This window comes from Pleurodeles waltl, chromosome 12 (genome assembly GCF_031143425.1).
Source record: "Pleurodeles waltl isolate 20211129_DDA chromosome 12, aPleWal1.hap1.20221129, whole genome shotgun sequence".
Classification (NCBI taxonomy): Eukaryota; Metazoa; Chordata; class Amphibia; order Caudata; family Salamandridae; genus Pleurodeles; species Pleurodeles waltl.
In genome coordinates, this window is record NC_090451.1 from 644,303,369 (window position 1) to 644,320,427 (window position 17,059).

The 17,059-nt window shown below is 48.8% G+C and overlaps 1 protein-coding gene across 1 annotated transcript in view; it reads left to right on the forward strand.

The window, feature by feature from the left end:
* The window catches only part of CHRNB2 (cholinergic receptor nicotinic beta 2 subunit), a 185,655-nt gene that overhangs the window by 151,033 nt on the left and 17,563 nt on the right, over window positions 1-17,059 (forward strand). The gene's annotated exons all lie outside the window — the stretch shown is intronic.

A 17,059-nucleotide genomic window follows, 5' to 3' on the forward strand; every position in this document is an offset into this window, starting at 1 on the left:
AGAACAAGTTACTTATCTTCGGTAACGCTTTTTTTGGTTGATACAGTAGCTACCTGTGGATTCCTCACCTTATCAATTCTCCCAATGCACCAGCATTCAACAGACTTTTTTCTTCCTAGCTCTTCACATAGACGAGGACGTCACAACAGCACGCCACCGCAAGCGACTCCGTCTGACGTCAGCAGAGCCATAAGAAGTCCTCTCCGGTGTACTGATGTCACTTTCACCATGCCTTCGAGGCAAACAGGTGAATAACAACATCACAAGCACAACATAGGCGAACTCAACAAATATATATAAATACATTAAAATAGCTGTTTATACAAATACAAATATAAAATCAAATAAATATACAAAACATACATACTATCTATAACATGAATTGAACACTTGGTATGACCAGACAGGCAACGGGGAAGTGGGTGGGACTGTGAGGAATCCGCAGGTAGCGACTGTATCCACGAGAAAAAGCATTACCGAAGGTAAGTAACTTGTTCTTCTGATGGATACAACTACCTGTGGATTCCTCACTTTATGAATAGAGTCCCAAAGCAGTACCGCACTCGGAGGTGGGAGCCTGCCTGGTTACACCAAGAAATCCTGCAATACAGATCGCGCAAAATGGCCGTCCCTCCTAACCTCCGAATCTAAGCAGTAATGCTTTGCGAAAGTGTGGAGGGACGCCCAAGTTGCTGCCTTGCAAATGTCCACCACTGGAACCCCTCTTGCCAAGGCTGAAGTAGCGGACTTAGCCCTGGTGGAATGAGCTCTGATACCCTCAGGGGGAACTTTCTTTGCCAACGAGTAGCAAATCTTGATACAAAGAATGACCCACCTGGAGATTGTTCTTTTATGAACTGCTCCGCCCTTCCTCTGTCCAATATACCCCATGGACAGCTGGTCCTCCAGGCGAAAGTCTTTTGTCCTTTCAATATAAAAACTAAGCGTCCTTTTAGGGTCCAAATGGTGGAGCCTCTCTTCTTCCTTCAAGGGGTGAGGAGGAGGGTAGAAAGATGGAAGGGTAATGGTTTGCCCTATATGAAAAGGAGTGATAACTTTTGTCAGGAAAGCCATCCTGGTTTTCAACACCACTTTTTCCGGGAATAACAAGGTAAAGGGGGGTTTAACAGAAAGAGCTTGAAGCTCACTAACCCGCCTAGCTGAGGTTATAGCAACAAGAAAAAACTGTTTTAAGCACTTGTAGGAAGTTGGCTCTGTATATACTATTTCAAAGTAAGAAATAGTGTGCACAGAGTCCAAGGGTTCCCCTTAGAGGTAAGATAGTGGCAAAAGAGATAATTCTAATGCTCTATTTTGTGGTAGTGTGGTCGAGCAGTAGGCTTATCAGAGGGTAGTGTTAAGCATTTGTTGTACACACACAGACAATAAATGAGGAACACACACTCAAAGACAAATTCCAGGCCAATAGGTTTTTATATAGAAAAATATATTTTCTTAGTTTATTTTAAGAACCACAGGTTCAAGATTTACAAACAATACTTTAAATGAAAGGTATTTCACTCAGGTATCTTAGGAACTTTGAATTATCATAATAGCATGTACAGTTTTGGCAGAAATGGCAATAAGCTATTTTAAAATTGGACACAGTGCAAAAATCAACAGTTCCTGAGGGAGGTAAGTAAATGTTAAGTTTGCAGGTAAGTAAAACACTTAGAGGGTTCAAAGTTGGGTCCAAGGTAGCCCACCGTTGGGGGTTCAAGGCAACCCCAAAGTTACCACACCAGCAGCTCAAGGCCGGTCAGGTGCAGAGGTCAAAGTGGTGCCCAAAACACATAGGCTTCAATGGAAACAGGGGTGCCCCGGTTCCAGTCTGCCAGCAGGCACAAAAACTACACCCTCAGCGGCACAGGGCGGCCGGGTGCAGAGTGCAAACAGGCGTCGGGTTTGCAATAGGTTTCAATGGGGAGACCCGGGGGTCTCTTCAGCGATGCAGGCAGGCAAAGGGGGGGCTCCTCGGGGTAGCCACCACCTGGGCTAGGAAGAGGGTCGCCTAGGGGCCGCTCTTGCACTGGAGTTTGGTTCCTTCAGGTCCTGGGGGCTGCGGGTGCAGTGTGTTTTCCAGGCGTCAGGTTCCTTGAAGCAGGCAGTCGCGGTCAGGGGGAGCCTCTGGATTCCCTCTGCAGGCGTCTCTGTGGGGGCTCAGGGGGGTCAATTCTGGCTACTCACGGGCTCGCAGTCGCCCGGGAGTCCTCCCTGTGGTGTTAGTTTTCCGCAGGTCGAGCCGGCGGCGTCGGGTGCAGAGTGGGAAGTCTCACGCTTCCGGCGGGAAACGTGTGGTCTTTAAAAGTTGCTTCTTTGTTGCAAAGTTGCAGTTTCTGTGGAACAGGGCCGCTGTCCTCTGGAGTTTCTTGGTCCTTTTAGATGCAGGGTAGTCCTCTGAGGCTTCAGAGGTCGCTGGACCCTGGGGGATGCGTCGCTGTTGCAGTTTTTCTCGAAGTGGGGAGACAGGCCGGTAGGGCTGGGGCCAAAGCAGTTGGTGTCTCTGTCTTCTCTGCAGGGCTTCAGGTCAGCAGTCTTTCTTCGGCTTCAGGTTGCAGGAATCTAGTTTCCTAGGTTCTGGGGAGCCCCTAAATACTGAATTAAGGGGTGTGTTTAGGTCTGGGAGGGCAGTAGCCAATGGCTACTGTCCTTGAGGGTGGCTACACCCTCTTTGTGCCTCCTCCCTGTGGGGAGGGGGGCACATCCCTAATCCTATTGGGGGAATCCTCCTTCTACAAGATGGAGGATTTCTAAAGGCAGGGGTCACCTCAGCTCAGGACTCCTTAGGGGCTGTCCTGACTGGTGCGTGACTCCTCCTTGTTTTTCTCATTATCTCCCCTGGACTTGCCGCCAAAAGTAGGGGTTGTGTCCCGGGGGCAGGCATCTCCACTAGCTGGAGTGCCCTGGGGCATTGTAACACGAAGCCTGAGCCTTTGAGGCTCACTGCTAGGTGTTACAGTTCCTGCAGGGGGGAGGTGAGAAGCACCTCCACCCAGAGCAGGCTTTTGTTTCTGTCCTCAGCGAGCACAAAGGCCCTCACCACATGGGGTCAGAAACTCGTCTCTCAGCAGCAGGCTGGCACAGACCAGTCAGTCCTGCACTGAAGGATTAGGTAAAATACAGGGGGCATCTCTAAGATGCCCTCTGTGTGCATTTTTTTATAAATCCAACACTGGCATCAGTGTGGGTTTATTATTCTGAGAAGTTGGATACCAAACTTCCCAGTATTCAGTGTAGCCATTATGGAGCTGTGGAGTTCGTTTTTGACAAACTCCCAGACCATATACTTAATATGGCCACAACTGTACTTACAATGTCTAAGAATGGACTTAGACACTGTAGGGGCATATTGCTCATGCAACTATGCCCTCACCTGTGGTATAGTGCACCTTGCCTTAGGGCTGTAAGGCCTGCTAGACGGGTGACTTACCTATGCCACAGGCAGTATTTTGTCTGCATGGCATCCTGAGGGGGACTTATCTGTGTGCTAATTGTGGAAACAATGGTACATTTTAGGTGAAAGAACACTGGTGCTGGGGCCTGGTTAGCAGGGTCCCAGCACACTTCTCAGTCAAGTCAGCATCAGTATCAGGCAAAAAGTGGGGGGTAACTGCAACAGGGAGCCATTTCCTTACACAAGCCCTCCCCCCCAGCCCACAGGCCAGGAGACTCAGCCAAAGCTGGGAGAGTCTTCCTAGTCTGTCAGGCGAGGAAGAGTAGAGGAAATAGGCTGGTTTGTTGCATGGCCTACTCTGCCTTACATCCTCCTGTTCAAGGCATTCCCTCTGGGGAACTGACCCACTTCCACAGTGATAGGATCTAGTCTGAATTGCCTCTTGCCTGTGCTTTTTATGTCTTCACCCATTCTCTCTATTTTGGGGTTAGAGGCATCCACCTCTGCTAATCTGGTCTTAGCCAGGGTCACCCCTAGCTTACCCAAAGAGGTTACCCAGAGCTGGAGTAACCCCACCATGACCAACAGGGTCAGGGGGCCTAATTTGCTATTTGTCATGGGGTCAGACCACCATGCCAAGGATAGTGCAACCATACAGGCTAACACCCAGCAGAGGCCACTGACAGCTGTCAGTGCCCAGAACCACACCTTCAGCTCTTCACCTGCAAGGGAAGGAGCTAAGTTACAGGCTTCTTTGGGTTCAGAGTGCCTGTCTGCTGTGTAAGAGCGGGGGGTTACTACATCTTGTAGTAAACACCCTTCTTCCACTCTTTCTTCTGTTAACTGAGGAGCCACCCACTCAGGTTTAACAGTTGCCTGACTAGCCAGGACTTCTTGTGGGTCAGGTTGGACTTTACCAGTGCCATTTTTGGAGTTCTCCCCTACTGGAGCAGAATCTCCTTGGCTTGCGGGAACCTTGGCTAAAGGTTCTCCGCCCTTCCTACTCTGTTTTCCTTTCTTTTTCTTTTGGGACCTACTTGCAGTTACTGCAGGGGTAGCACCTCCAGAGTCCTTGGGAGAGGACTGGCACTGGACCAGTTCCTCTCTTGGACTCTGACTAACCTCTGGGTAGTCATTTCCAAGGAGACAATCAAGGGGGAGGTCTGTACTGACTACCACCCTTCTCCAACTAAAAGTCCCACCCACTTCTATGGGCACAAAAGCCACAGGCCTATCAGTGACCTTGTCTGGGCTAACTCTTACTCTGGCAGTCTCACCTGGGATGTACTGGTCTGAGAACACCAGCCTGTCATGAACAATAGTGTGACTGGCACAAGTGTCTCTCAGGGAAGTGGCTGGGATTCCATTCACCAGTAGGTGGTGGAAGTGTCTACTTCCCTCTGGAATCTCCAACTCACCTGTTGGGCCCTTTTTCCAGTTGAAGGCTATGAAGACCTCCTCATCTGAGGAGTCATCCCCAATGGCTACACTGGTCACCCCTGGGATTTTGCTAGGGGGTTTGTTTTTGGGACACGAAGTGTCCTTGGTGTGGTGCCCTGTCTGTCTACAATTTTGGCACCGTGCCTTAGTGGCATCCCAGTTCTTACCCTGGTACCCACCTTTGTTTTGGGTTGTGTCTTGGGGCCCACCCACCTGTTCTGGTTTTTGGGGGCCTACAGAGGACTCTTTTTCTTTGTTTCTAGTGTCACCCACTTTCTCCTGGGGAGGCTTTGTAACCCCTTTCTTTTGGTCAGCCCCAGTGGAAGTTTTGGTTACCCTAGTATTGACCCAGTGGTCTGCCTTCTTTCCCAATTCTTGGGGAGAAATTGGACCTAGGTCTACCAGATACTGATGCAACTTTTCATTGAAGCAGTTACTTAAAATGTGTTCTTTCATAAATAAATTATAAAGCCCAACATAGTCATGCACTTAATTTCTAGTTACCCAACCACCCAGTGTTTTCACTGAGTAGTCTACAAAATCAACCCAGGTCTGGCTCGAGGATTTTTGAGCCCCCCTGAACCTAATCCTGTACTCCTCAGTGGAGAATCCAAAGCCCTCAATCAGGGTAGCCTTCGTGAGGTCATAGGTTTCTGCATCTTTACCAGATAGTGTGAGGAGTCTATCCCTACACTTTCCAGTGAACATTTCCCAAAGGAGAGTTCCCCAGTGAGATCTGTTTACTTCTCTGGTTGCACAAGCCCTCTCAAAAGCTGTGAACCACTTGGTGATATCATCACCATCTTCATATTTTGTTACAATCCCTTTGGGGATTTTTAGCATGTCAGTAGTTTCTCTGACCCTATTTAAGTTGCTGCCACCATTGATGGGAGCTAAACCCATCTATTTTCTTTCCCTTTCTATGGCTAAGAGCCGTTTCTCCAAAGCCAATCTTTTGGCCATCCTAGCTAACAGGAGGTCATCTTCATTGAGGCTGCCCTCAATGCTTCCAGAGGTACTGGTCTCCCTTGTGGAAGAACCAGTCTCTCTGACTATGATTTGTGGAGTCAGGGTTCTGGGAACCCTGTCTTCCCTATTTAGGACAGGAGGGGGGAAATCATCCTCCTGTTCACTAACTTCCCCATCTGAGGGATTATCCTCAGAGGGGTGGCCCCTTGTGAACTCTGCCAAAAGCTCCTGGAGCTTTAGTTTGGTAGGGTTGGACCCAGTGTTTATCTTTTTATGTTTACAGAGAGACCTTAACTCTGACATCCTAAGATGCAGGTAAGGGGTGAGGATGAGCTCCACCACCATCTCTTCTGCAGTAGACATTATTTCTCTACAAGTTGGGATACTTTTTAAGAATCTAAAACTATTTCTATAACGTAATCCAAACTTTTACCAAACTTTTTAACTCTAAAAGAAATGCTAACAGGGACTAACACAAGGCCCTAGCAGGACTTTTAAAAATTTAGAAAAATAGCTCAAATTTTAAAAATCAGTTTCTAATGACAATTTTTGGAATTTAGTTGTGTGATCAGGTATTGGCGGAATAGTCCAGCAAATGCAAAGTCTTGTACCCCACCAATGATCCACCAATGTAGGAAGTTGGCTCTGTATATACTATTTCAAAGTAAGAATAGAATATCGGAGAGGTGGGCCTTCAAGGGATCAATTTGTCTTCCTCCACACCAAGCCACAACTTTGGTCACCTGACAGCATAAACGGTCTTAGTGGAGTGTCGCCTGGCCGATAAAATAACATCCACTACATCTGGTGGGAGAGAAAAGGAACTCAGGTTGCCCCGTTCAATCTCCAGGTATGAAGGTGCAGGCTCTGGAGGTGGGAGTGTAGAATCTGCCCCTGCGACTGCGAGAGGAGGTCTACCCTGAGAGGGAGACAGAGGGCACAGCAAGAGTTGGAGAAGGTCTGTGTACCACACCCTTCTTGGCCAACCCGGGGCTATTAAAATGACCTGGGCCCAATCTTGGCAAATCTTTCTCAGAACCCGAGGAATCAAGGGTATGGGGGGGGGGAATGCATAAAGCAACTGGTTGCACCAAGAGATATAAAACGTATCCCACAAAGCTTCTTGCACCGGATACTGGAGGCTGCAGAATGACGGACAGTGCGTGTTCTCCCCAGTGGCAAACAGATCTATCCTTGGAGAACCCCACATCCAAAAGATGTGCAGGACCAAATCCGGATGGGGACGCCACTCGGGATCGTCCGAAAAATGTCGACAGAGAGTCCGCATGTACGTTGAGCACCCCGGCCAGATGATTTGCTATCAAGCAAATCCGATGGTCCTGAAGCCAGGACCAGAGACGCAGAGCTTCTCTGCAGAGAAGATACAACCCTACTCCTCCCTGCTTGCTTATATAACACATCGCGGTAGTGTTGTTCGTCAGGACCTAAACTGACTGACCGCCAAGGGAACGGCAGGAAGGCCTTCAGAGCCAAACGTATTGCTTGCAATTCTAACAGATTGATATGAAAAGTCTGTTCCACTGAGAACCAACGACCCTTGATCTCCAGGTCCCCCAGATGAGCTCCCCACCCTAGAGTGGAAGCATCTGTCATGACCGTGTCCACCGGAGGCGGCAGTGAAAACGGCCTTCCTGAGAAAGGTTGCCATCCACAGCCGACCATCTTAGATCCACTGCAGTGTCTCTGGAGAAAGTTATCGACTCCTCGAGATCCCCTTTGTGTTGAAACCACTGCCTGCGGAGGCACCACTTGAGAGCCCTCATGTGCCAATGTGCATGACTGACCAACACAATGCAAGAAGCGAACAGACCGAGCAGATGAAAGACCTTGAGGACTGGAACAACCGCTCCATTTTGAAACATTGGAATCAACGCCTGAATGTCCTGAATCCGCTGAGGTGGAGGTTAGGCCCGATTCAATGTAGTATCCAGTACTGCCCCTATGAACAGGAGGCGTTGAGAGGGCTCCAGGTGAGACTTGGGTACATTTATCGAAAAACCCAGACTGAACAACAACTGAGTTGTCATCTGCAAGTGATGCAACACAAGCTCTGGAGACTTGGCTAGGATAAACCAATCATCCAAGAAAGGGAATACCGATATCCCCTTCCTTCTGAGACTTGCTGCTACCAGTGCCATCACCTTCGTGAAGACTTGAGGTGCTTAAGTAAGACCAAACGGAAGGACCGCAAACTGGTAGTGTTGCGACCCTACCACAAACGGGAGATACTTCCTGTGCGACTTGAGTATAGGGATATGAAAGTAAGCATCCTGCAAGTCGACAGGCACCATCCAATCATCAACGCCAGAAGTACCTGTGCCAGAGTCAGCATCTTGAATTTTTCCTGTTTGAGGAACAAATTCAGAATCCTCAGGTCTAGAATTGGTCTCAAATGACCGTCCTTCTTGGGGATCAGGAAGTATCTTGAATAACAACCCTGACCCCTTTCCTGCTCTGGAACCAATTCCACCGCACCTTTTGACAATAGGATCTGAACCTCCTGCTGCAACAACAGGAGATGGTCTTCTGGGCAAAACGAGGAACGGGGAGGGATGGGAGGAGGAAACACCTGAAAAGGAAGAGCATATCCTTTTCTCACAATGTTTAGTATCCATGAGTCTGATGTTATTAACTCCCACTTGTGGAGAAAAAGACGTAATCTTACCCCTACAGGAGAAGTGTGGTTGATAAAGGGGAGAAAACTAGGGCTGCTTCCCTTGCTGTTGTCCTCCAGAGGAAGAGGATGATGCAGGGTGCTGCTGGGTGGCCCCTCTTGTCCGAACCCTCCCCTGCCCTCTAAAAGATCGATATGGGCGGCTGGTAGGCTGCTGGACTGTGGACTGGGGCCTTCCCCGGTAAACGGCTCCACGCCCAAGCCCCCTGAACCTCTGAAAGGACCAGAAAGGGGTAGCAGAGGAGGCTTCCAGACCCAAAGACTTCACCGTGGCCCAACTATCTTTAAAGCGCTCTAGGGCAGAGTCCGCTTTATCACCAAACAATTTCTCTCCATCAAAGGGCAAATCCAATAAAGTAGGCTGTACATCCATAGAAAACCCAGAGGACCTCAACCAAGCGTGCCTCCTGGTAGCAATGGATGTACCCATTGCCCTGGCTACCGAGTCCGTGGAATCCAGAGCAGGCTGGATTATTTGTTTTGCCGCAGCCTGAGCATCAGAGAGAAGTTCACCAAATGGTCTCTGTACATCCTGCGGCAGGTCAGGAACCGTAGCCTTCTCAGAGTCCATCAGGGTGTGGACGTATCTACCAAGAACACAGGTAGCATTCGCAGCTTTGAGAGCCATGCTGCAAGAAGAGAAAGACTTCTTTGCGGATTGCTCCATCCTTTTGGATTCCCTGTCTGATGGAATCCAGAGAATGAGCCTGGAGCAGACAGAGTAGAGCCAGAGGCCTGAACAACCAGGCTCTCCGGGGTTGGGTGTTTCGATAAAAACCCCTGATCTCCAGGCGCCACTCTGTATCTTTGTGCCACAGACCTATTCACAGCAGGAGACGATACAGGCTTCCTCCAAAGCTCTAATATGGGCTCCGTAAGAGCATCATTGAACCGAAGCAAAGGATCCGCAGAGTTCGAAGAAGGGTGTAGGACTCCGTTAAAATGTTTGTTTTAACCTCTGCAGCAGGCAATGGAAGCTCTAAAAAGTTTTCCGCCTTTCTAATCACCTTGTGAAAGGAGGCCGCCTCCTACGTGAACTCCCCCGGCGAAGACAAGTCCCATTCCGGGGAAGTGTCAAGCCCACTGGCCGAATCCAGCCCTTGATATTCCCCCAAGGGCTCCTCAATCTCCCCCTCCTCCAACAGCTGCCTCTGGAACTCTTCCTCCTCTAAGAGTCTCAAGGCCTTTCTGCGAGACATCAGCCTGGCCTCTAACCTCGGTGTCGACATAGAATTGGCCGACGTTGATGACACTGGCTTCAACACCTGATGCGGAACAGGAGAGGAAGGTTGGCTTCGGTCGAATCCATCACTCGGATCCGGCACCAGAGTGGATCCCAACGGTGCCAAGGACACTTGCGGCTCCCACCATCGGCGTCGACTGACGAGGCGATGGAATCGACGCCATAGGCCTGGAAGGCGACGTCATGGGAACCACAGGGCCTCGAGGCGACGTCATCGGCACCGGTCTGGCAACCTCAGCCGGATAGAATGGCATAAACGGCGCCACCTTGTATAGAGCAGAGGAGCCCAACGAAAATGCCAATGGACCCTTGGGACCAGCCGGTGCACCAGCAGTGGCCATCGCATTGAACATCGAGAACACAGCATTAAAAAATGCCGCCGGATCCGCTCCCGGAGCCGGGAAGGCAGGATACCGCTGATCTTCATGCTGCACCTGTGCTTGCTGAACATCGGAATCACGAGCAGCAGGTGAAATTCGAGGACTGTCCGGAGGTGCCACTACCTCGAAGACTGACGGCGCCGGAGAAGCCTCAGGGCTCTGAGGCTGTGGAGTCACCGTCTGACTCACCTCCCATGTCGCCGTCGTGATGGAGACCTTGATCTTGACCTGCTCCGAGCCGAACGACGCCAAGAGTTGTGACAACGCTGTTTCTTATGTCTCTTCGAAGAAGCATGGGAAGACGATCTACGATGGCTCTTGTGCCCCTTCTTTGCCTTGGCCAAAAAGAGTTTGGCCTCTATTTCCTTCAGAGCCTTAGGATTCATGCTCTGGCATGAAACACACTCCTCGACGTCATGCTCAGAGCTCAGACACCAAAGGCAATTGTCATGAGGGTCAGTAACCGACATGCGACTCCCGCACTCTCGACATGGCTTGAATCCCCACTTCCTAGGAGGAGACATTGTAACTAGAAACCAATAGAAACTACCAACAAGTTGGAGCACCTCCAACAGTAGCGAGAGCTAGGAGAAAACCGTTAGCGTTGAAGGCACGGAAAAAAGGGAACCGACGTCAGCACACCGACGAGGACTTCTTATTGGCACAGTGATGTCACACGGTGTTGCGTGGAGCCGTGCAATTGAGACTTTCTTGTTGATGTGGAGAGCTGGGAAGAAGATTTTCTGTCGGATGCTGGCACATGGGTGAATTCATAAGGGGAGGAAAAAGGTGAGGAATCCACAGGTAGTTGTATCCATCAGAAAGCAGAATATCAGATAAATAGGCATTTAAGGGATCAATTTGTCTCTCTCCACACCAAGTAACAAATTTTGCACATCTACCGACATAGACAGTCTTGGTGGAGTGTCGCCTGGCCGATAAGATAATATCCGCCAGTTCTGGAGGGAGAGAAAAATAACTCAGATTGCCCTGTTCAATCTCAAGGCATGTAGGTGCAGGCTCTGGAGGTGGTGGTGTAGAAGCTGCCCCTGCGACTGCGAGAGGAGGTCTACCCTTCGAGGGAGATGGAGCGGAGGGCACATTGAGAGTTGAAGGTGGTCTGCGTACCACACCCTTCTTGGACAGTCCGGGGCTATTAATATGACTTGGGCCCGATCTTGGCGAATCTTCCTCAGAACTCGAGGAATCAAGGGTATGGGAGGAAACACGTAAAGCAGTTGGTTGTACCAGGACAGCTGAAACGCCCCCTGCATCGGATACTGGAGGCTGCAGAACGACGGACAGTGTGCATACTCGCGAGTGGCAAACAGGTCTATCTGAGGAGCTTCCCACATTCGTAAGGCCTGAAGAACCACATCCGGATGGAGACGCCACTCGTGATCGGTCGAGAAGTGCTGACTGAGACTGTCCGCACGTACTTTGAGAACTCCAGCCAGATAGTTTGCTACTATGCAAATCCGATGGTTCCTGCGCCCAGGATCAGAGCCACAGAGCCTTTCGGCAGAGAAGGCACAACCCTACTCCCCCCAGCTTGTTGATGTACCACATCACAGTAGTGTTGTCTGTCAAGACTTGTACTGACTGACCGCGAATGGACGGGAGGAAGGCCTTGAGAGCCAGACGTATCGCCTGCAGTTCTAACAGATTGATGTGAAACATCTGTTCTACTGGAGACCAAAGGCATTTGATCTCCAGGTCACCCAGATGAGCTCCACACCCTAGAGTGGAAGCATCCGTTATGACTGTGGTCATCGGAGGTGGAAGACATTGATGGCATTCCTTGAGAAAGGTTGCTTTCTATAGTCCACCATCGCAGATTTACTGCAGTGTCTCTGGAGATCGTTATTGACTCCTTGAGATCCCCTTTGTGTTGAAACTACTGCTTGCGGAGGCACCACTGGAGAGCCCTCATGTACCAACGTGCATGAGTTACCAACAGAATGCAGGAAGCGAACAGACCGAGCAGACGTAGGAACTTGAGGACTGGAACAGCCGCTCCCTTTTGAAACATTGGAATCATCGCCTGAATGTCCTGAATCCTCTGTGGAGGAGAGTAGGCCTGATTCAATGTCATGTCCAGTACTGCCCCTATGAACAGGAGGCGCTGAGCGGGGTCTAGGTGAGACCTGGGCACATTTACTGTAAAGCCCAAGTTGAACAACAACTGGGTTGTCATCTGCAAATGATGCAGCACAAGCTCTGGGAACCAGGCTTTGATCAGCCAATCGTCCAGGTAAGGGAATACAGATGTTCCCTTCCTTCTGAGGTCCACTGCAACCACTGCCATCACCTTCGTGAAGACTCGAGGTGCGGAAGTAAAACCAAAATGAAGGACATATACTGGTAGTGTTGCAACCCTACCATTAACTGTAGATACTTCCTGTGCAACTTCAGAATAGGGATATGAAAATAAGCATCCTGTAAGTTGACAGACACCATAGAGTCTTCCCTGTTTAACGCAAGAAGCACCTGTGCTAGGGTCAGCATTTCGAACTTCTCCTGTTTGAGGAACCAATTCATACACCTCAGGTCCAGGAGAGGTCTCAAACAATCATCCTTCTTGGGAATCAGGAAATACCTTGAATAACATCCCTGACCCTTTTACCTGCTCCAGAACCAACTCCACTGCACCTTTTAACAAAAGGGCATGCACCTAGTGCTGAAGCAACAAGGAGATGCTCTTCTGTGTACAATGAATGACGGGGAGGTAAGGGGGGAGGAAACTCCCTAAAAGGAAGGGCATAACCTCTTCCCACTATGCTCAACATCCAAGAGTCTGATGTAATTAACTCCCACTAGTGGAAAAAATGTAACAGCCTTCCCCCTACGGGTAGAACATGCTGGTATATGGAGTGAAAAATGTGCTGCTTTCCTGGTTGGACTCCCCCAGAGGATGAGGATGAAGCGGAATGCTGTTGTGTGGCTCCTTGCATCCTAACTCTCCCACAGCCCCTATAACATCAGAGGAAAAACCAGAACCTCTGAGCCAAGCATGCCTCCTATTCCCAACAGAAGTGCCCAGGGCCCTAGAAACTGAGTCTGCAGTGTCCAGACCTGATTGAATGACTTGCTTTGCTGCCACTCGACTGTCCTGTAACAGTTCACTAAAGTGCCCCTGCACATCCTGTGGCAATTTTGGAACGACTGCTTTTGCTGCATCCATTATGGCATAGATTTATCTCCCCAGCACACATGTAGAAATTCAGAGATTTTAAGGCCATGCTGCCTGATGAGAAGCACTTCTTAAGCAGACTGCGCCATACATTTCGACTCCCTATCAGATGGTGTTGTAGGGCACGATCCTGGAGCCGACAACACAGAAGAAGAAGCTTGCACCACCAAGCTCTCAGGTGTTGGATGCGGTGACAGGAACTGCAGATCACCTGGAGCAACCCTGTACCTTCTAGCTACAGTCTTAGAAACCGCTGGTGTCGTAACTGGTTTCCTCCATATTTCCAATATGGGCTCTGAGAGGGCATCATTGAAAGGGAGGAGAGGCTCAGAAGAAGCTGATTGACGCAAAACTTCACTCAAAATATTGTTTTTCAACTCTGATGCAGGAAGTGGTAAGTCCAAAATTTCTGCCACCTTCCTTATCACCCTGTTTTAAGTGGTTTCCTCTGCCCTGAGTTCACCTCCAGGGGATGTATCCAACCCACTAGCAGAGTCTAGGCCTTGAAAATCAACTGAAGGCTCCAGAATTTTTCCTTCCTCCAATAGCTGTTCTTGATACTCTTGCTCCTCCAAAAGACTCAAGGCCCTTCTTCTCGACCTCAGCCTGGACTTCAAATGCGGTGTCGATAGAGAGTTAAACGATGTCTAAGATGCAGGCTTCAAAGTAGAAGGTAACACTGACGGAGGAGGAGAGGGAGGCGAATCCACACTCCGCGCCGATCGGGATCCATCCGAAGCCGGTATCGACTCCGTCGGCAACTCTGGCGCCATCATTCAGTGTAGAGGTGGTGACATCATCGGTGCCGAGCCAGTACCCTCACAAGGTGTCGCTGATAGAAAGGGCACAAATAGGGCCTGCTTATATGGTGCCGGCATCCCCAGCATGAAAGCCAAAGGACCCGTGGGACCAGCAGGTACACCACAGGGGACCATCGCCCTATTAAAAATGCTAAACACAACATTGAGGAATAATAATGGATCCGCTCCCGGAGCCAGGAAGGCAGGATACTCTTGCTCCCCTTGAGGTGGCTGAGCTGAATCCGTCGCTCAAACACCAGACTCCTGACCATGACAGGTTGCAGGAGAAAAATAAGCCATTGGGATTGCTGAGGACTCCGATCTTGATCAAAGTTGGCACCGGAGAAACCTGTAGGCTCTGAGGGTGAGGAGACACTGTAGGGCTGACCTCCCACACTGTGCGGCGCCGTCTCGGAGGAGACTGAGACCAATCTCGGGATGAACGGCGTTGTGACTCATGCCATCGGCATACCTTCTTATGAGACCTTGAAGACCTGTGCGACAAAGTATCCCTTGTCTTCGATCTTTGGCAACCTCTCTGCTCTTTCTTAGCGTTTGCCAAGAAAAGCTTAGCCTCTCTCTCCTTCAAAGCTGTCGGGTTTATACGCTGGCAGGACGCGCAACCTTCCACGTCGTGATCAGAGCTCAGGCACCAAAGGCAATTTTCGTGCGGATCCGTCAAGGACATGTGGCCTCCGCTCTCGCTACAAGGTTTAAATCCCAATTTTTTAGTTGGAGATATTGTAGCACTACAAAACAATTCCCTCAAAACAGTGGACTACAGAGAGGTAGAAAAAAAACCTTAACGAAGGCACGGAAAAAAAAGAGAACTGACGTCAGCACGCCGGCGAGGACTTCTTATGGCTTAGTTGACATCAGACGGAGTCGCGTGCGGAGCTGTGCTATTGTGACATTCTAGTCGACGTGAAGAGCTAGGAAGAAAACGTCAGTTGAATGCTGGCACATTGGGAGAATTCATAAGGTGAGGAATCCACAGGTAGTTGTATCCATCGAAAGCTTGTTTAGCAGAGAAGATTCAACATTCATAGTGTTACCACTTTGCCCAATACACCTCCACGGCAAATTTATCTCCAACAGCGTTCTCAGTTCCACCATAGAGAACAAATCTTGCGTCTCCCTTAGTAGAGACGGTGGATTACTCCATGGCCTGTGGACATCGATTGCTCAAAATATTTCTGTGAACATCACATGGATTTGGGATAGTAATATTCTCTGCTTTCCGTGATTCAATTATGTCTCCTAGAAGGGAGGCTTTCAAGTTCCTTTGTGGGAGGCTAACGCTAATTGTGTAAGATTCTCCAGGTGCCCATAAGATACACACTATAATCTGGAAATGATCTGACCAGACACAATGGACAGTGATTAGGTCCAAAATATCAAGGTCAAGTTACCAAACTTGCTCCTGAGATTGACCCTTTATGTACGTACAGGTCTACTTAAGTTAAAGGACAACATGGACTCAACAAACTCTTTGGCAGGAGCGTTGCCTGCTGTGGCTTCCAACCAGAGACCAAAATACCCAGCCACCAAAACACAAGAGCAGTTCAGTGTCTGTGCCCAACTCAGTTACAAACATAATAACATGCTTAGGAGGACCGTCCATTAAAACAACAGTAAAAAAAATAAAAAATAAAAAGTTTTTACCAAATGAGAAGTGAAGGCATTCTTTAAGGTTACATTTTAAGGCAGGGTGTGCGGGCACTCTATTAGGATCTTTCCAAATAACTGCCAGATCCCGCCCATTGAATCTATGCTCCTGTTTCCAAACAAGATCATATACCCCTCAGGAAGGATAGCAACATTTTGAGGGGTTGGGCTATCCTTTAGCGCAATTTCAGACAATGGAAGAGCTAGATCCTACTGATTAATGTACTCATTTATGTTGGGATGATGTTTAGGAAATGAGGGTGTGTTGAGAATGGCGCATTAAATCCTATAAGGCCCTGCTTTCAATATTACCTTACTATTCAGATTAAGTGCTGGCTTGGTTGAGCAATTAGTCAGGGCCTAAATCTGTGAATATCGCATATATAACTGGTCTACGAGATTAGGCACTGTTTGGGCTAAGGAGACTTTTAAATGAGCCAATGTCACTAGTTCCTCTTGGGAATAAGACTGTGTACTGGCAGAGTTCCTGGCCTGGCACTGTCAGGCATGCTTTTGACACACCGCCTGTGCGCGCCCCCCCCCCCTCCAACGTACATCCACTGCACGCATACACAGTGGAGCTCTTTTATCCATATGCTTGTCTCCACCCATGCTCTGTCCACCTGGATCATCAAACACTTGTCAGTCAACTCTTGCAAACCTACTGAGTGCCACAGAATGGGAAAGCGAAATGCCTAATCAGCAATGAGAAGTAGAATTCTGAGAGAAGTGCAAACAAGGAAAATGCAAATCACACAATAAAGGAGCAACACTTTAATCAGCAATTAAAATGTTAGTTTTCAAAAATGCTAAGTACGTTACAATGCTAAAGATTATGGATACTCTCCTAATTATAATGTAAACCTTTCACTGTTTCGTTAGGAACTCGTACTCTTATCTGAAATGTACGTTTCTCAGTAAATATATTACATTTTAATTTGTAATATGTCCCCAACCTTACTGTGTCTTCCTCATTAACACTATCTATCGTTTTCTAATCACCGTCCCTGGCCGCATAACAAACACGACCTCCAAATAGTTTTCCAGTGTCATTTTATATTGTTAACATGCAACTGGATGATCACCAAAAATCTGTAGTAAGAATTGAGGAGTGCAACACGCTACATAAAAGTCTCCGCCAAAATTAGACCAATAGCTTGACACTACAAAGGAATCATTCACAGTTGTCAGTAATCTGTACAGTAAACATGAACAATGCCCTGTAGGCTTTACATCCCACAGAGACAGAGAAGTAACTATTGACTGACCTTACCTGA